This window comes from Cryptomeria japonica, chromosome 4 (genome assembly GCF_030272615.1).
Source record: "Cryptomeria japonica chromosome 4, Sugi_1.0, whole genome shotgun sequence".
NCBI lineage: Eukaryota > Viridiplantae > Streptophyta > Pinopsida > Cupressales > Cupressaceae > Cryptomeria > Cryptomeria japonica.
Window position 1 is genome coordinate 8,075,316 of NC_081408.1, and position 17,709 is coordinate 8,093,024.

The following is a 17,709-nucleotide window of genomic DNA, read 5'->3' on the forward strand; positions in this document are numbered from 1 at the left end:
AATCACAACAATCTGAATCTTTTACAGGTCAAAACAATTGGTTTTTCCATCAATGCCAAAGGGGGAGATTGTTGGCAATATTACATTATAATAGACAATGAAAGATTGTTGACATTTCAATAAGGATATTGAGAAGGTTGTTGATGATTATGGACATAACTGATTAAAGATGTTTTACTATCTTGATATTATTATTTTGTCATTGATGTCAAGAAATTGATTTTTTTAATTCAGTATGATATTGCCACATCTTGAGAAGTATGATATGAAGATTACAAAGAAGTCGGTAAAGACACAGGAAAGAATATGATGAATAAGGGGATAAGTTATTCAATGGGCAACTCTACCGAGTCAGACAATGATGAGATCATGATGTTTTATATTGTTTTAACATCATACATATGTTGTAAAATGTAAAGGTTAATACTATACTATGTTATTAGGCAAAGAACCTAGTCGGTAAACCCTAAGGAACCTAGTTGGTAAAGCCTAAGGAACCTAGTCGGTAAACCCTAAGGTTATCGCTATCGGTTAATGAAGGCAGAATGTCTATCGAGTGAAGTTTAGTATTCACCGAGTTGTAACCAAGCTATAACAGAATGCATTAAATGTTTACATGTGATATTTAATGAAAGATGATGATGAGCTAGAGCGGATCAATGATTGGTAAGCCGTGGAAGAAGTTTGTTAATGAATCTAAGGCAATGGAAAGTCAGGAGGAAGATCTAAAGCTCAGATTGAACCGCATTACCCTAACACAAGTTCCAAGGTGAATGTGCAAGTTCCAAGGTGGGGTAAAATGTTTTCAGATTGAAGGATACATTGAACCTGGACAAGATCGAAGATCTGATGGCTATGATTGAACATGGGAAATGTGATCAAGGAGATTAAGCGGCTAGAAGATTATTTATAAATAGGAAACTGTTGATAAACAATGTATGCGGGCAAGTGTATGCACAGGGATGCTACATAGTGATTACCGAGCACAAAAGCTTGAAGACCTGTTAGTATAATAGAGTATTGATGCCCAACAGATAGACAATATTAGTTCTATGTCTAGATTGTATTGAACAAGTAGGAATCTGCTTTAGCATTTTAGATGTGAAGTTGTAGATAGATTTTTATTACTGTTATTTTGTGAAAGTGACATGAAATCTCTTAACCGAGTGGACTTAACAGTCTTATATGTAAATCCTCTAACAAGGTGACATTCTGATTGAGTGTTTGAATTCCTTTAACAAGGTCACTTCTAACAAAGTGAAGATCCTAACAGATCTGAGGGAAATCCCTTAACTGGGTCACATCTAGCAATGTGTTTGTAATCTTTAACAGGATTTGCTTTTAACCGAGCATACTCTAGAAGAGTATATTTCTTAGTGGGTCCAAAAACCCACAATGGTTTTTCCCTATTTGGGTTTCCACGTTAAATCTGGTGTTATGAGGTTTATATTGTTCATATGCTTTTGAGTTTGCATGTTTGACAGTTTTTGGTTATATGACTGATATATATGTTACTGAGGTTGAATCTGATGTTTTTATGGATGATTAAGTTTGTATGATTCACCCCCCCCCCCCCCCCCCCCTCATCTTGTTGGCTAGTGGATCTGTACTTATATTAAGTATCAAAACTATCAAATATATCATGGAATATTCATGCTAGGATAGTATACCATTTGCTGGGATAATTTGCTAATCTTTTATCATATCATCATCTTTATGCTATCTTAATCATCATAGTTTCAATATCATACATCTTATAATGCATTCATTCATATAAATCAAACATCACTCATTCTTGGAGTTGTTATTCCTAAGTCACTTTGCTCAGTGATCTGAGAGAAAAATATTGACTTTAGGGATCCTATGAGATAGAAGACAATGGGACACTCCTTGGGAAGTTGAACTACTTTAGTTAGTTCATATACTTACACATAGAGTCTCATTGGTGTGTAGATCTTTTGGATTTGAGTTATTCATTTTCATCACCACATTTTCCCACATATAGATTCAATGTTGGTTTCATGATGATATGTGGTGGTTTGATCGGGTTATGGATTCTAGTATGAGGATTGGTTTTTCAGTGTTCGTTATTCTGGTATTTGTTCTATTGTGCTTTAGAATATATCTTGAGTTTCAGATTTGGGAGTGTTTGGGATGTCCATGTGTATCTTCAATTCAGATGGTTCATGATTTGGTTCTCCACAAATTGTCGTTCTAGTCCCAGTTGTTACTCTTGAGTGTTCTTGAGTATCAGCGTGTTGATCGATGAAGATTTGATTAATTGGTTTTGGTGCAACAATTGTGGATGGTTCTAATGTTCTTTTTGGTGTTTCCTAATCATGTCCTATTTGTTGTTTTGGTCCACATTGATCATTGTGCATGTTATTGAAGATCTTGTGGGTTCGGTGATGTTCTTCATGTTATGCGACATTTTTGGTGGTGTAGTGTGTTGTGGATGCTCTTGGTCAAATTTCTGGTGGTGTTGCATGTTCAAGGATTTTATTTGGATTATATTGTTGGCATGTTTGGCATAACCGATATAGATGGCGAATGATGACTGAACCGGTACAAGATTGTTTGAGATGACATTGTGATGAAGAGATTAAGATCTGATGATGGATGAATTTGATCAGTTATTGGTGTTATAATTGATGGAAACTAATGTTTATTCATGTCTTGTGATATTTAATTATGTTGTATTGTGTCATCTAAATATTTTGGTCTACTAGAGAGGGCTTACCGGTAAACAATCAAGAAACTGAGAATTAGGACCTTAACTGGTAAACGAAGAAATATTCTGATTGTATCTGGTGATTGGTGATGATTGAGGCTTTGTGGTTTTGAATCTAAGTTTATATCATTGTAACATGTATCTGACCGGAACTGCATCATGTTGTGACAACCTGAAGTTATATTTATAATTTCTGTCACGTTTTTGCCAGGGTTTCAGAAGGGTTTAAGGACTGGTAATGATTTTTGGTTTGGTGGTGATCTACACAAAGTTCACATCTTGATGATAACGTGACACAAACCATTTGATGTGTTTGAAAGATGTTTTGGTGCACTTGGAGAGTAAATTTCTTGGGAATGTTCAAAGTGCTTAGTGAAATGAGCTAAGGGTTTGACTTTGTATGAAATCAACTTGATGTGACAATTTATGATCATTCAACGACTAATATTGATTTATAATTGATTGTAATGATCCATATGATGATCTGTAATGAGTTGTAAAGATCTATGATGATCTATGTAGTAAGTCTTAGGGTTTTGATGCCGACCTATTTGTAAAGGTTATTTATGTCGGTAAGGTTGATGTTTTGAAGTGTCGGTGATTTTGAGAAGTGTGTGAAGCTGAACTGGAGTGTGTGAGAAGATCTACTAGAGTGATGCAAACTTAGAACTTAATTGGTTCTGATCAAGTAAGCAGTTGAGTTCTATACAAAGATCATTCACTATTGTTCTCTAACAATTACAACAATTAAAATTCCTTAACTGGGTAGGTCCTAACATGCCTCACATTGTAAAATCCCCTAATAGGGTGACTAAATATCTTAGTTATAAATCCTCTTTCGAAGTTGAACCTAACATATCAATGCTCCTAACAGGGCTGAGGTAAATCCCTTAACCAGGTGACTCCTAACAGGGTCTACTCCTAACAAGGCATCATTGTAAGCTTCTAACAAGGCTTGGATCCTAACAGGGTGCATTCCAAAAGAGTGAAAAATATTTGTGGGTACCAATTCCCGCCATGGTTTTTCCCTATTTAGGTTTCCACGTGAAAATCATGGTGTTCATACGGTGAATGCTTTTGATGTGATGGTTTTCTTTGCTTTCAATTTATGCATGGTTAATGAGCATTTAATGTGAAACATTGATATATCAGTTTAGCAGATGTTTATCAGTAGATATAGATCTTGGTAAATAACTCTAGTGTTGATCTATATTTGATTTGGTGAAAGTTTTAAGAGTCTGAGTTTCTGATTTCAAATTATTGTTAATACTAATTCACCCCCTTCTCAGTATTAACTGGATCCTCTAAGATTAACATATATTGGTTTGGTGGTTGATTTATATATCGTGTGATGTAATTTTGTAATTAGGTCTTCAAGATTGAATCGACCTTGTAGTCAAGGTTGATGATTTGTATAAATAGTTGTCATATTCATATAATTTGGAGATAAGTATTGTGTCTACATTATCAAAGAGTAGTGAATTTGTGAACAAGTGAATTCATCTTTCGGTGAGAAGTGTAGAGAAGAGAGTATTGCAAGGTAGACAAATGTGGTTAACTGAAACTATCATTAGACATTTGGAGATACTTTTCTTTCAGCTCATGTAATCCAAATTGTTGTCTAATCTTTGTAAGGAAGTGAGCCTTCCTCGGGATTGTAACCCTTCTTATTTTTGAGCAATGAGCTCTAAGAAGTGTGCCTGAATGCATGTGCATTTCTCATTGTAATATTTTCACATACTACTATAGAGTATCATTTTAATGTGGGTAGGTTCGCACCGTGGTTTTTCCCTTAATTGGGTTTTCCATGTAAAAACATTGGTGTTATGTGTGTTGCTGTTATTGTTCTTATCTTTTCTCTTGCTGCAATTAATCAGATATGAAGTTGTGGTTAAGTTGTTAGATATGGTGAAAACTAATTCACCCCCCCTCTCACTTTTCTTTCATATTTGTTGCCAATAGGATGACATTTGTGGTATATGTATCTTGGAGTTAGGAGTTGTTGTTCTTGGAGTTTTGTGCTTATGGGTCAGTATCTATGGGTTTGGTAGACCACTGTTTGGTATTGATAATTAAGGTGTATGCATCGGTAAATGAAATGTGTGAAGGAGTGTGTAAGAGATCAAGTAAAGGCCAACTTTGTTACATGTTTTTGGTCAAGCATTTTCTAGATAATTTGTTGATTCGAGCAGCTTATTTTTGTATAAATCATGTGTTTGTTCAACATATTATCTCAGTGTATGAGCTTACTTGCATATATATTAAGAAGGTGTGTGAAGAGTATGAGATAGAAACTAGAGTGCATGCAATATAGCAAATTAAGAGGTATGTAAATGATAGAGTTGTTGATATCAAAGTAGATGTAGTGTGAAGAATAAATGAGCCAAAGAGTTTATAGTAGAGTCAATGTGTAGACATTGTTGCAGTAATCCTTTAATAGATCTGCGATGTATGTTTGATTCAACAAAGAAGTGCAGTAATCCCTTATTAGTTTTTCGACGGTTGTTTATGGATAGTGGTAAAATGATCCTTTAACAGATCTACTATAAGTTTTGTGAGTTGTTATCTGAGCTTAATCTGGAACTGACCCCATGCATTAGGAGATGTAATTTTAAAGCTGTGAGATTTCCACAATCCATATTGTATAATAGTTTGTTTTTCTGGATTTGATTGTGTGTGTTATTTTTCCATCAACGTTTCGAATCACACTCTGTGATTCATCATCCATAATTTTCCCAAGTTCAACTTTTTCTATTATAGTTAGCATTCTGACAGTGAGCTGCTTTTGTAATCTGGCAGTGAGCCGTCTGACAGTGAGCCACCGCTTTTGTAAATACCATATAACTAGTTATATTACCTTGAGAGCTAACACTCTCTATGGTTTTTCCCATTTGTGTTTTCCACATATAAAATCTGGTATTCAATTTGTGGCTATGTTATTCATTTATTCTGCATTTATTTTCTCATATTAATGAAATTGATATATCAGTAAAAGGTTTATAAATTGTGGAAATTTTTTATTTATTGTGGGAATATTGATTCACCCCCCCTCTCAATATTCTGGTCCATTCAACTAATTCAAGAGGAGGGCATTTCCCAATGTAAACAATTTTGTGAGTGCCAAAATTTGGTACTCGCCAAATTAAAAAATGTATTTTTTACCTTTGGTGAGCACTAGATTTGACACTTTCTAAATGTGAAATGGTTTTTTTTCATTTGGTGCTCACCAAATGGTTTGCTTTGGTGAATGCTATAGTTTGGACACAAGTTAGACTCAATCCCAAAAGAAGAATATATACAAAAAATTTAACGTTTAAGTATAACATTTCTTATACTTTAAGTTATATTATATGTGTATATTGGTAGGATGTAACTTAAGAGTGGTTTAAAATATATAAGATATTTAATATAGATTCTAGGATTTAGAAGATCATATAATTTTTTAGACATTCAAATTTTAGTAATCAACATTCTCCTATCAGGATTGTCTTTCTCTTTACATTCTCTCAATCACTACATCTCTGTCCTACCCTTTTTCTCCCCATCTCTAGGTCTCTCCCTCCCTTCGTCTTTATGTCACTACCTTGTCCTCCCTCTTTCATTAGGTCCACCACTCTCCCTCTACATCTCTCACCCATCTCCCTAGGTTCGAGGTTTCTCACTTCTATATCTCTCCCCTCTTTAGTTATTTTCCTCCCTCTCTCTCTCTCTCTCTCTCTCTCTCTCTCTCTCTCTCTCTCTCTCTCTCTCTCTCTCTCTCTCTCTCTCTCTCTCTCTCTCTCTCTCTCTCTCTCTCTCTCTCTCACCTCTTTAGGTCTCTAAGTCACTCCCTATTTACATCACCCTTCCTTCCTTCCTCTTTAGCACTCTATCCCTCTTTTTAATTCTCTCTCATTTTCCATCTCTCCTTTCTCTTGGTCATCACCTCTCCCTCCCTTGTAAAGTGTCATGCCCAAACTTTTGGGCACAAACGGAATAATTTTTTTTTTTTAAATACTCTACTAAGAACGATTAACTTAAATAAAATAATGCAACTTAGTTGGTCTAACTATATTTTGTGTAAATCAGATAATTAATCTAATTGGGTGATGAAGTTAGCTAAGTCCTCAACGAGCTAATATTTCTCCAAAAAGGTTATCACTATTCCCCATTATTAAATTATTAAGATCTCAAGCATAACGATTAATCTCAAATTTAAATGATCCAAAATTTATCTTATCATTCTTAACCTCCTAGGTTCTAAATTTAATTGTTCTAGTTATTAAACCACCTTATTAAGATAAAATCCCCATGAATTAAAATACTTTATAATTTTAGAGTTAAATGAGCCACCTGACCCTACAATTATCGTTGTGATATTATTATTATTATTTTTCCCTTTTTTTTTTAAAGGGCATGCTCTACCCAAGGATTTAAAATTTTCCCCTTACAATGCTCCTACATTTAATTTCTAATTTAAAAGAGTATTAGATAATGTTTCAACTAACCAATTGAGTTTTCAAACAACTATGACAAATTTAAATTACTTATATATATTTCTTTATAAGAATATTCCTTATTTTAACATTTAACTACTTGCGTTCCAAATAAATAAAGGAATGAAATCACTTGTATATATATATATATATAAAATTACTATATGTTTATGAATATATTTAAATGGAGGGAGGGGTTTATATTTTATTTTATTAACAACCCCTTTTATACCTCCCACACACACATCTCAGTTTAATAACCTAAATGTGTTCGCCCTAACCCGAAAATAGGGTTAGGGCATGTGTGTAACAACATACTTATCTTTTTGTGTGTGTGTGTTGTGTGTGTATCCGCTTAATTTTGTGTGTGCAGGTGGGATTTGGGCGGTGGCCATGGGAGGCGGCGCGCAGGGCCGAACCGGAGGCGTCCCCTTCTATTTTGTTTGTTTTCCATGGCGGAGGGATGAAGGGAGGTCAGGCGGAGGAGGGGAGAAGGCGGAGCGGGTGGCGTTTTTTCGTGATCAAGCGGGAGTGGCGGCGGCAGTGGGTGGGGGGTTATCCCCGGGCGCCACTATGCTTGCCCACAGTGCGGCCGAGCACCGCCCACTGTGGGTAAACACAGTGGCGGCCGGGCACCTCCCGCGCCACCACTGTGGTTGCTCATAGTGGCGGTTCTCGCCGTCCACTGTGGGAAACCACAGTGGCGGCGCAAGCCGTGCCGGCCACTGTGTTTTCACAGTGGTTCGGCTATTTCTTTAACCCCCTTTTTTTTTTCTGCGATGATTAATATGCATTTTTTTTAATTGGTGTTTACAAAATAATAAAAAAAAAAAATCAATCAACATAAAAATAAATATATAAATATATATATATATATATATATTTATGTATATTAATAATCCATATTTTTTTTTTAAAAGGATTTACATGCAATGATTTTCTATAAGACATGATCTAGCTTTATATATATATATATATATATATATATATATGTATATATATGTATATTTATATAAATATATGAGTAAATAGATTCAGAAAAATTCATCCCTGTTTCTTTATTTGTTTTATAACAGAAAATCAGAATAACATATAAGGAAATAAAAAAAATATATATATATATATATATATATATATATATATATATATATATATATATATATATATATATATATATATATATATATATATATATATATATATATATATATATATATATATATATATATATATATATATTTTGCTACTCTTTAATCTATGACCCATTTAGGCTTTTATTTGAGTTTATTATTTTTGTGAAACTTCAAGATGCTTATAAAGGATTTCCTAATTGTTATTTGCAGGTTGAATAATGTGGAAAAAAGTATATATATATATTTTGATAACAAATAACTAAAACTAAATGCTAACTTTTTTTTTGAAAGGAAATAGGCTAACTATAATAAAATTTATTTCTGTTTTAAATGGAACAGTAATGACAGATTTAATTAAATTTGCAGCATCATATTTAACTTAAAGAAATAAGGAGTAACAACTAATTTTAATTTCAGTTTACACAAAAGTGCATCTATTTCCTCTTTTTTTTTTATGTAAAACATGAAGATTTAAATGCAAACTAACACATTTCTTTCTTCTTTTGCAAAACTACCAAAGTAGGAAAAACATGTGTATTTCATTAGCAAATGTAGATACAAAATAAATATGGATACAAATGGGTTTGAAAACCCAACAATGTTTTTCTTTTCATGGTGATATGAATGAAATACTACACTTCTTTTCTTGAAAATAAATACTACAATAGCTCACATTCTTTTTTTTTTATACAAACTACAACATTGAATACATTTCTTTTTTTTTCTTCAACACTTTTCTTCAACATAAAATAGCAACAAGCTTTTTCTTCTTTCTTTTCCCAACCTAAGCAACCTGCAATAAAATACAACTTTGACCATGGAGAGCTCACCTCCCAGCCTAGGCTTACTAGAAGCCACCCCCGAGCTTGGAGAACCAAGCACTAGACAGGTTACAAGCAAGCAAACAAACAACACAACATATATGGCATACACTCAACAAACATCTTCCCATCCCAAGCTACACTTCACCACACTTTGTGATGTTCATTCCACGGGTGGAAGTGGACCAAGTACCAATGGGGAGATTGCAAGCCAAATACAACTCAAGCCACCTCATGGCAATACAAATGCAACAAAAATACATCCACATACCTTATGCCCCCCAAAAGGCTCAAGGCAATATTTACTCCCCTTATGACCCCCAAATGCATACACAAGACTATGCAACAAGGGTCACAAAGGACACCCTTGAGATCACTCTCCATAAGGAGAGCCTCTCACCCAAGGCTGTCATACTCCTTCCACCCCAAGACCATCCTACTCTCCCAAGAGTAGGAGATCTTGGACACTCCCAAAAACAACAAGAACACAAACAAAACACATAGAAATGTAACTACACATTCTTTTTTTTTTTCAACAACAATTTACATAAACACTTTCTTTACAAGCCTTTCTTTCTTTCAACAAAACAACATAAACTACATAAACAACATAAATAAGAGGAGATAAAAACCAACCTTATTCTGCCAATAGGTATGCTAGATTTAGTTGGGGATGAGCTGCCCAATTCCACACAACTTTTCTTCAAACTTTTTCCAAAATTTCTATTCTACTACTAATTTTCAAAGCAAAAGCATAATCTCCAAAAATGGAGAGTGGGTGATTACTCACTAAGTCTCCAATTCTTGCCTAAGAAGGCCTCTCACACACTTCCCAACCCCTTGGGTGAGGTGAGAGTTCCCATTGGTTGCTCTTCGCAAACTCTTACACATTACTAAAACTGGAAAGGGAAAAGGTGAGAGAAGATGGGGAAGAGAGTTTGACATCAAAAGGGAAGGTTGTCTATCCTAGGAGGAACTTTCTAAGTTGAATTTTCGTTCACCTTGGAAACACCACTTTTTGAGGTGACTAAACAGTCACATGGGAGAAGTCACATGCTTCAAAATACCCCTAACCCATAGGTATACCCTTTGGACCTTTGGAAAAGCCTTAAAACTGCACACTATTATTTTTAGCAGTGGTTTTTGACTAAGTTTGGGTTTTTATTTATCTATATTATGATTTTCAATTCAACAAGGTTTTTGTGTACATAAGATAATAATAACCAATAAGTTCCCTAACTTTGAGAGTCATTTCAACCCTAGTTGTTTAGATCCAATCTCATTCATATATGTTCTCACATATTATCAATGTGATTATGTCTTGTAGACATAAATGTGTTTGTTTTCACATTTCCTTTACTTGAACTAGCCTTTTATTTTAATTTTTAGAAAAATCATTCAAGAAAATGGCTTTTTGTCCATTGTATTATGTAGAAAAAGATTTGTGTTTGGCATCTACTATGAAATATATAATAAAAAAAGCTTAGGACTCTAAAACATCATCAAATTATTGATAATAGAGTTTAAACAAATATAATACAAATAATAATGATAAAATCTGACTATTTAATTAAAGATTCATGTTATTAATCATGCACCAAAATTATGGTCTTGATGACCACTTATATCTAGAACTCATGTTCCAAGATAGCTTCACTAAGCATACTCATATCTCTCTTCATAAATATCATGTTCATTTTCTTTGTGATTCCACTCTACCATGTAGTATATTAACATGTCTTGTGTATCTCAATCCTATACACTTTATATAATATATCAAAATATATGGAACAAGATTCACTATGATTATTAGTTCTCAAAAATTTAATATTCACATGAATCTACCTTTTTCATGCATCTTAAACTTCCTAAATTGACTATAGATTGTATTACTTATACGAAAATACATTCATGTCTTTCCAAAAAAAATTATTTATAAAAAAGTACATAATACAAAATGCATAAAAATCAAAGGTAGTTAATATGACCAAATAAATTTAAATGAATCAAGTCTAATACCCTGGAATATTGATGACAACTATTAGAAAATTAAATACAATTTTATTCTATACAGATAATGTTCACATAAACCAAATTCAAGAGAACAATCATTTATCCAATCAACTATTTTCTTTTCACTTAATGATACTTAAATCATCTTCATTTAGATGAATTATTTTAAGTTGTAATATCATTTTCTCTTCTATAGTGTTGGGCCCATATAAAATTTCCATTTCATATATGTCCTTGTTTGAAGTAATGCCCATCTAATCCATTGGTCAAGTCATTTGCTTAATGTTCCTCATATAACTTGGCCACTGTTAAGTTTCACTGCGTTGAATTGGAACCTTGAACTTGAACCTTTTTGGTTCAAGGTTCAAAGTTCAACGGGCATTGTTTTGAATGTTTTTTCCTCCTGCGCGGTTTTAAGTCTTTGCTAGTCCTTGTCGACATTTTACATTCTTTGAACCTTGAACTTGAACCTTTTTGGTTCAAAGTTCAAAGTTCAACATTTGTATTGTTAATTTTGTGTCATGATTGTTTCACAAAGTTTAGAGTTCGATGTATAGGTTTATCGGAAGACATGTGACTTGGTGCGAGGTGACGGCACGCATTTCAAGAGATGATTAACGACCACAGAGGAAAGGAATATTCTTTCTCTAATGATTTGAAATTTTTCATTTATAGCAAGTATGTGTGAGGATCCGTAGTGTTAGAAGTGAAGTGATCTAGCATTTAAGGCATGCTTCGATACAATCATTTCAGAGTAAGGCCACACGAACGAAGAGTAAGGGAGGCAGTTTATGGTAATGATGGGTAAGATTTTCTTGGCTTTAAAATTGAGTAGTTGTCATGCCGAGATTATTATTTTCTTGAGAAGGTTTTGAGAAGGAGTTTTTGGAGTGGAAGAAATAGGCTGCGATAGGGGTTTACAGAGGACACAGGAAGGTATGTTCAACAACTTTCTAAATTGCTGCAATTTATTTTAAAGATCTGGATATTTTGTTAGCTGTTTGTTTCCGTTTCCACTTTCCTTCTTTGCCTAGGATTAATTGGAGAAAATCATGAGCTAAACATGAGGCCTATTTTTCCCAAATTGATGAGCTCGTCTTCCCTTGTAAGCTCTTTACCAGAATTAGGTGATACAACATTAGTCCAACTAGATTTAGATGATTTTCTAGAAAGAGTTTGGAACCCAGCCACAGATCCTATGATGAGAGATGTTGCACAGAGCGGGTTATAAGAAGCAGCCGCATTTCCTATAGCTGCTCCTTGCCCTGAATTAGTTTTAGAATGTATGAATCACTATGACAAGGGTAATATATGCATAACAAAAAAAATGGTGAGGTCTCGTTATCCATCGATAGACAGACAATAATGGTAGCCATGGGTATCCCACACCGGGAACCCTATGAAGATTGGACGATTGGAAAATCCTATGGAATTTTCTATGAGAAAAAGTGGTATTATAGAACTGTTATTGCGCGAAATTGGCTTCTGAAAATCTAGAAAGGAGGTTCAAGGCTGCTGAGACCTATAACCCGTGAACATTTAATTCCCTCAATACGAGACTTGGTAATATTGTTGAGCAGAGTAAAGGGTAATTCCCACTCCTTCTATTGGGAGGACTGGATGTATTTCTTCATCCAGGTCACTCTAGATAAAAATTGATTCATTGACTAGGAACCATTATAGTGGAAAGGTTACATGAAGGTTTGAGTAATTACCTTGGGATGACAAACTTCCATATGTCTTCGTACCTATTTTATATGCTTTCTTGTGTGAGGGAATGGTCTGGACTGTCTCATGCAAAATGGGTTCAAGGCATAAAGATTTATGAGTATCATCCTAATTTGACCTTAAAAGGGCATGTTGATGATTATCTTTGCTGGAATGATATTTTTGCTGGAAGGTTGACCTTTGAATTAGGTAACTTGCATAGGAGGATGTCCGCTGAAGCCGTTGAACTTGTTAACATCTATGGCAGTTTCTTTACATAGTTTAGTCACTTCACTTACCTAAGGGTTGGAGGATTTAAAGGTGAACCCTTTAGGCTACCCAGGTATGTTTCAAACTCCTATATTTTGATCGAAGTTTCCAGGCAACTTGCCTATATTGCAAAGGATTATGGTGAAGACTCAGACACAAGTGGGATTTTCCCCATCGATTTAGGCCATTATAGGTGTAAGTCTGTCTCTGACGCATTGCAGCTTGAGCTAGAATTCAAAGGATTTCATTTGAAGACCTTTGTGAAAAGGGATAATTTTGATAGTAAAGGTTTCATCGCTCAATAAGTGAAGAAGATGGTGCCTGATCAACATGTGTCTTAGTTAGAAGATTATCGGGAGGGTTGCCCAGATGAATTTGAAATAAGGAAAAGGAGTTGGTCCAGGTTAACCTTGAAACAAATACATGACATGAAATTGCCAATGGACACTTCAGGTGTCACCACTGATGATGAAGATATACTTGATTCTGAGTTTCTGAAGCAGGTGCATAATGAGCCTCTTCCAGAGGTGGACTGGAGTAAAAAGATGGAGGATAGTATTCAGACACGCACCTTCAACGTAATTCGCAAGACATAAAATTGGCTTAGGAGTTGCCGATTTTATCCAGCAAGAGCAGGTGGTTCAAAAAGAAAAAGTGGGAAGAGGAATACTGCAAGAAAAACTTCTGTTTTAACTAACATTCTCGTTTTTGTTGCAAGAAAAAGGTAGGCAAGGATTAAAGAAGAGAAACTTGACACCGAGGTTAAGCTTTCTATTGGTGGTCGAATTACCAAGTCAAGGTCTAAGAAGAGTTTTCAGCTGCCGGCTCCCCATCTCATTCCTGATTTGGATGCAAAGGAAGCACTGTGAGATATGGCATCCCCTGTTTCTGAAGCAAACAAGGTTTCAACTGGTGTAGATACTACTTTCCAAGATCCAGGGACACTTGATATCTAGTCTCATGCAAATGGTGCTGCACCACCATTCTCAGCAGGATTTCCACCCATGCCATCTAAGGAACTATCTCTGGCACCCAAGTGGTTAAGTGATTCAATCACCAAGAAAAGGAACGTGGTTCCTATTTTGGTATCAATGGAGGATGCTATAAGTAAATGTCTGGGAAGGTCTACAAAGCCCAAAAAGATAAAAATGGAGGCCATGATTGATTTTGATGAAAGCACGAAGCATTGGACTGCAGACATTGCCAAACCCGCGTCCGACAAAGATGCTATTATTGCTTCAGAAGTAGACTATGCTATTGAATGAGTTGATTTGGGGGTCGCAACCAGAGCCGTAGATGTGAAACATCTGGAGACTTAAACTAAACAAATTATCTCTCGTACTTGGAAAGATGAAAGAGACAAGGCTGAGTTAAAATAAAATTTAACGCAAATGGCTCAATATATTCATGCTCTGCAGAACAACCCATTACCATTGTCTCAAAATTCAGAACCATTTAGCCCAAAATCACCTGGTAATCAGAAATTCTTTGATGCAGTTCAACGAAATAGGATGATTGCTGAGGTTTTCTCAAAATGGCTCACCACGATCATGCATCAAGCAACCAATTACATAACAGATTTAGTCCAGATCTTCAAAGATGCTAACGAAGTCACCAAAGCATTGGACTCCAACTTAATCTCGTGGGAAAAAGAGAAATCTAAATGGGAAGTGATTTCAAAATAGATGCGCAATATTCAGTGTTATGGTCTCATGAATTTTCTTGCTGAAAATCAAGTGTCAGGGTTAAATGAAGATGTAATGTTTATTTGCAAAGAGAGTATTGAGTGGCGCAACCAAATTATTGAATAGGGTCATAATGAATCAGCCAGTCTGCATGGTGAATTAACAACCTTAAGAGCGACCATGCAAAAGGACCTGCACTATGTGGATGTTCAATTCCTTAAAGAAGATAGCGAAACCGTGGAAGATACCACAAAGATGATTAACCAGTTTAGCACCCACATTAAACAAATCAAAGTGGAGAAATCCTTGGCTATGGAAGATTTCATGAGGATTTCCAAAGTAGAATCGATGCTCACAGTTTGTCTCAATCACCTGGATTCCCATAGAGACAAAGTGTAGATGGTGAAAAGAAAGAAAGAGCTCTGGAAGCAGAGAGTAATTAACATTAGTTTGCCACATGTAACTGTAATTCAAGAGTTTTCAAAGGTGCATCGAGAGTGGAGCGCGACAAAGGCAGTGATGGTGTCTGTCCAAAACACCAACCCAAGTGATCACACCAGAACCAAGCAGACGATATGACTAGCACTACTGGCACTTGTTTGCCAGCGAGTCTAGTCATTTTCCTTAGTTTCGGTTATATAGTTAGGGTTGTTTTTTATTAACTCTTGCGAGTTAATTTTACTTTGGTTAAAAAAAACTATTTCTCTGGCGACCTATATATATGTTTTGTAATGACTTTGAAAGGGTTCACTAAGTTTTTGGAAAGACTATCTTTTAAATTAGCTAAAGACTTTGTGTATGTAGAAGGTGGATGATCATTAATGAATGAAAATCTCATTAATAGTTCTCTTTAATTTCAAATCTGTGCGTTTGTTATTTTGGAATTTGATTTCTGTGAAAATCTATTTCAAGGAAGGAGCCGTTATACTTTTTACGTGTGCATAAAATTATTAGCAAATTTCATCTTTAAAGGATTTTCATTTTGTTTTAGTGTATGTGTGAAGTCTGTCGGCTTTATATAAAGGGTTATATATGAATCAGTGCTTGCATTCATTTTGTATTGATTGGTGAATGCAATTACCTTTTAGTGCTTTCTAGTGAAAAGCATTCTATTGATTGTGTGTAATTTGGAGTTGACTGAATAATTATTAAAGGGAGTTGTACCTTAATTCAGAGGTTAATCAAATATAATGATTTTCCAACTGATTGGTAGGAAATTTGTCTTTCTTTCCGTGAGCCATAATGTGCAATGGTAAAATAAATAAAGAAAGACCAATTTGTTTACCAACATATAGATAACTTTCTCATTAAAGAAAGAGATCACTTAAGTACTTAGAAATGACAACCATTGATAGTCTAGACAACACTCTCCTTTGTTGTTGGTTATGATAGTCAAGCTACATATTTTATAAACTATAGGAACAAAATAGTCATTGTATTGGATAGTGCATGTTCTAATTGAAATAGTGCATACAAAAACACCCTTAGCAAACATTATAGCTCCTTCCACCATCTTACATGAGATCCACTAGATAAAATGATCTACATCCCTACAAAATTCAACTTGCCAAATATTGATAGGATAAATACCAAACCATGTATGTGCATTACACTATTGATCAGCTTCACTTGATATAAGGGAATCAAATTTGGACTTTACTAAGGCCAACTAAGCTTCAATGTAGTGTCCCCTTTTTTTAATAGGATTTCATAATAGATTAAAATATTGGAAAACATATAATATAATATAATTAAAATTTAATTAATTTGAAGGAAAATTAAAAGGCATGCAATTAAAGATTGCAACCTACTCTAGAATAAGATAAAAGGGGGATTCATTTCTGTGGGAGGAGTCATAGAAAAGAGGAATATACTAAATCACAATAGGGAATGGAAGAAGAAAATATTGAGCACATGAATCAAGGAAGAATTAATAGAAACAAATGGGAAAAAAAATTAAAAATGATTATTTCAAAGGGTGGGAATGATGAAATATTGTACTCTTTCAAAGGGAGGTACTAGTGAAAGGTTGTGACTCTTGCAAAGCACACATATGATTAAGAGGTGTGAATTATCTTTCATATTGGATGATACATTTAGGCAAGAAGATTTCATTTCGAGATGACATAGAAGAGAGATAAATTTGGAAAGTAATATATTTTTATTAAAAATTAGTAATGGAGGATGGTCACACAAGTCTTATGAAAGGTGATGACCCTTTCACTAGTGAAGTATATAGGATAAATCATTAAGAGATTCCAAGGACTCACCAATACATCAAATTCTCACTCAATCAATCATTACTCATGAAACCAATAAAAGTTATCTTCAAGTATCAAATCAAGAAAATAATCAATCAACAAATTGTCATCATAAATTATTAATTCACTAATTAATCAAACACATAATCATCCATAATTCCAATATCAATAACATATTAGTGCACATTGAACATTTAAAATTATAGAGGCTAAATATAACAAAAAATAACATGCCTATAAAATTTTATTAATTTTCTCAAGTTATATTTAATAATATTATTCAAGAAGTCTTTATTGACATTTATTATAGCAGATGTCCATCAAGAAATCTATTTTTAATTTATAGTAATTTATCTTATAAATAAGAAGGTCGGTTGAACCTCCAAGTGAACAAAATTTCAAGCATGTCACCCTAAGTTTGATGGATAAGAGATCCTGACATGCTCATGGCCCCGGTGGTGTTGAGGACATGATATTCAAGCATACCCATGTTCTTGAGGGTCTTATCAAGTAAGCCACCTAAGATAGATGTTTTGGCGGTGTTGCCATGCTATTGAGTTTGGATGTTTATGAGTTCTCCTAAGTTTGATCAAGGAGGATGGCTAACCTCCAA